Below are 3,879 nucleotides of genomic sequence, written 5' to 3'. Positions count from 1 at the left end.
GACTGAAGTACCTAGAGTAACTGATTTAATGTATAAAAATGACACCATCAGAAAAATTTAAGGGATGTGCAAAATCAGGTATTTTAATGACCAGAGAGAAAAAAATACAAATAAATATCATCACAAAATAACAAATTTAAGCAGTAAAATCAATCAAAAATAAATGTTATACATATAAGACTTATGGAACTTATGAAATATATCCAGAAATGTTACTCAGGCAAAAGTAACAATACTTCATGATAGTATTACTCAAGTAAGAATAAAAATTAAACTCCTAAAATTACTTTTATTTTTCCTCCTGGAAGTTATTCAAGAAAATGGACAAGTTAGCTTAAAACAGCTTCTAGTTGATATTCAGGGTTCTACTTTCAAGATTTGCTATGCTAACATAATGTAACAAAAATCAGAATGTCAAGCTTTCATTTCCTCCTTCTTGTGGTTGGTCTGTTCATGTTTTCAGCTCTCTATGTAATGATAACTCACACATTTGATAAGGAAGCATGTACTAAATTAACCTCCACATCCAGATTCCACAAAAAATGAAATAATTTTAATCTTCACTTTAGAATCAGGGTTAAGAAGTTTATACAAGCTATATATTTTCTATAGTTTTAAGCTTTAAAATGTCATATTTTCCAACACTTATTTGTGCATCTCTAGTTTAAATCTACATCTTGACATTATGGCTGCTTTTGACCACTGCAGAATAATTTGGTATATTAAAATAGGTAATCTATAGGTTTGGTCTAAAATGTTGAAGTGTTAAGCTGAAAATGGCGCTGGATGTAGGTATCCAGGATCTGAGCCAGAAAATCAGTCCAGGTGAAATTTGTATGAGAATAAAAACAGGCTCTTTTCTTGGTCACTATGTTGGATCACTTTTAGCCAGTGAAAAAAACATTGTTATTCTGCAGCTGCAATGATTTCCTTCTTAAATGTGTTTTAAAGACTATTTTACTTCTCCTGTCACAGTCTGAAACAGAAACGTTGGTCTTTTATTTTCCTACTAAATGCATGAAACTTCAGACATGATTTCTCCTTTTGTTGGTGATTGTTTCCTCTGAATGTTAGGAGACATTTAGCTTAAATATTTAAAGGTTTTTTTGTTTCTGTTTCTGTTTGCTAAAAATATGTTGTCATGTTAAACTTGTGTCGTGTGTGTAAGTAATGCCTAAATATGTACAGTGATGAGCCTTTTATGCACATGTGGAAGCTATTGTTTTGGCACTGTGTTTAATCTGCAATATACAGTGCGTGCTTATTTTCTGTGCAACACCCTCAGAATTTCATTATGTCAAAGTACCTGTAGGATAGTTGTGTATATTGCTGTACTGTAGGAACAATGTTTTTTTGTGCTTACTGTGAGATGATGTCAAAATGGGAAAATGCACTGAGAAATACTGCTGGATCTCCATACTCTAAAGTGAGCCTGACGTTTTGCTGGCTCTTTTTTTTTCACTTTTTTCATTATCTTTCTTTAGCTAATGTGTCGTCTGTATTTGTCACTTCTCTGTACATCGGCGTTCAGGTATCCATTGGTGAAGCACCAGTGTTTACAGAGACAATGGTTTACAACAGGGCAAAGTTAGTTTGCCAAAGCCTTCATTGTAGTTTCCACCCTGAATCTGGACTAATGATCAACTGCACTGTAGATTATGAAAACGGTTCAGTTCCTTCACTTCAATGCTGGGAGGATAATCTTTGTATTGATGAAAAAATTTAGATTTACTTCCGTGTGGTTAGTAATTAGACGTTTCCTTTATGCCTCATCCTCATGCATTTCATGACCACAAAGTACTGCTGTTTGGTTGAAATTTCCCATTCCTCTGTTCTTGCTGTAAGCAAGTGCCATGACAAAGACTTAGAAGTCTAGAGCACATTTGCATCTGAGTAAATTTGAATATCATTGAAAAGTTAATTTGTTTCAATAATTCAATTCTAAAAGCGAAACTTGTTCGTGCTGCAGCTTTGAGTTTGCACAGGGAGATATTTCAAGCATTTATTTCTGTTCCGTTTGATCATTTCAAGGAGCAGTTTTATGTAAAATTGACTTTTATGAGCTTTACTTCGTGTTATAATGTTATTCCCTCGTCAAAAACATACTGGAGTGAAACATGCCTTCATTCTTTCATGCATGTTTGAGAAATCCTTTCATCTTCACGGCAACCATTCAGATGTGCAAAACACCTAGGTGGACTTAGTCCCGCCTTTGAAGCACAGCTCCTTCTCTGAGCTGCAGTTTCTAAGCTTCCGCCTCATAGAGCAGCCGTCCCCCACAGCTCCCCTACTCAGCTCCTTCAGACTAGCCAGTAGCAATTAGCAAACACCTGGTGGAACTGTGCATCTGCTGAGCTTATTATGAGCTGCTCCTCAGAATAACGTTGTAAAAACTTTGTTAAAGGGTTAATAGAGCCGCCATGTTGTAATGACTTTCTGAACGCAGAGTTTCAGAAAAAGCAAGATTTTCTTATAGAAACAGAGGCCCAATTTCAAGGTGTTTAATTATGAAGTAAAATTTATTTTATATATATATACAGCATTTTTATAACAACTGAAGGTAAAATAGTTTCTTGATCATGAAATGGCACTGTGTGACTTGAAAACATAATACTGTCCCTTTAATTAGTTTATTACAAAAACTAAAAGTTTTGTTTTATTTTAGGAAATTGCATATATTTACATATTTACATACAATTACATATTTAGGGCTGCACTGTGGCGCAGTTGGTAGAGCTGTTGACTTGCAGCAAGAAGGTTCTGGGTTCGATTCCCGGCCCCGGTCTTTCTGCATGGAGTTTGCATGTTCTCCCTGTGCATGCGTTGGTTTTCTCCGGGTACTCCAGTTTCCTCCCAGAGTCCAAAAACATGACTGTCAGGTTAATTGGCCTCTCCAAATTGCCCCTAGGTGTGAGTGTGTGTGTGTGTGCATGGTTGTTTGTCCTGTGTGTCTCTGTGTTGCCCTGCGACAGACATGACATGTCCAGGGTGACCCCGCCTCTCGCCCGAAACATTAGCTGAAGATAGGCACCAGCAACCCTCCTGACCCCATTAAGGGACAATGGTGCAAGAAGATGGATGGACATATATTTTACAAAAAAACAACAAAAAGAGATTTTAATGCAGAAATTCAGTTCTCTATCTTCTTTATCTTCAGCTTCAGACCACACTTGATGAATCTACATCAAACTCTTGGATGGGCATGGTATCACAATTCTCTCAAGGCTGTGGTTATCCATGTTCTGATTGCTCACCATTGTTTTCCACTAACCTTTCACTAAAATTCAGTTTGTGAATATCCAGCTTCTTTAGCAGAGAAACTGAATTTTGGGTTTTGATTCACTGTAAGGCAGAATCATCAACATGAACAGATGTAAATGCTTGACATAGATCAGTGGGAGTGGTCTGAGTTTTACTTTTTGAATTAAAATATTAAGAGAAATATGTAAATTAATTACATTTTTGATGATATTCTCATGTATTGAGATGCACCAATAGGTACTTAAAAATGATATTGTAAATCTGCATGAATTTTAGTTCTGTTTCTTTTTTATTTAGATGTAAAATTAACATTTGACCAAAGTTCAAAACAGCCATAAGCTAGAGAGTATGGTAACATTCTGGCCGTCAAATGGTCGACCTTTTTGGGGTTTGAAAAATAGCATATAAACATTTCAGTTTTTTGCATGAAAGTAATTTCAGGGTATGTCAACATGTTATATTTCATTTTGAATTCATTTTTCAATATTAAAATAAATGGTAGTCAAATAATATCTTATGAAAAAAAAGTTTATCTTATTTAGATAGATTTACATTATAGTTAAGATATAATAGGAAATACCAGAAACAGATGCTTTACAGCCAGGTTAAATATATATA

Source organism: Poecilia reticulata, linkage group LG17 (genome assembly GCF_000633615.1).
Source record: "Poecilia reticulata strain Guanapo linkage group LG17, Guppy_female_1.0+MT, whole genome shotgun sequence".
NCBI classification, from domain to species: Eukaryota; Metazoa; Chordata; class Actinopteri; order Cyprinodontiformes; family Poeciliidae; genus Poecilia; species Poecilia reticulata.
This window is presented reverse-complemented; position numbering follows the sequence as displayed.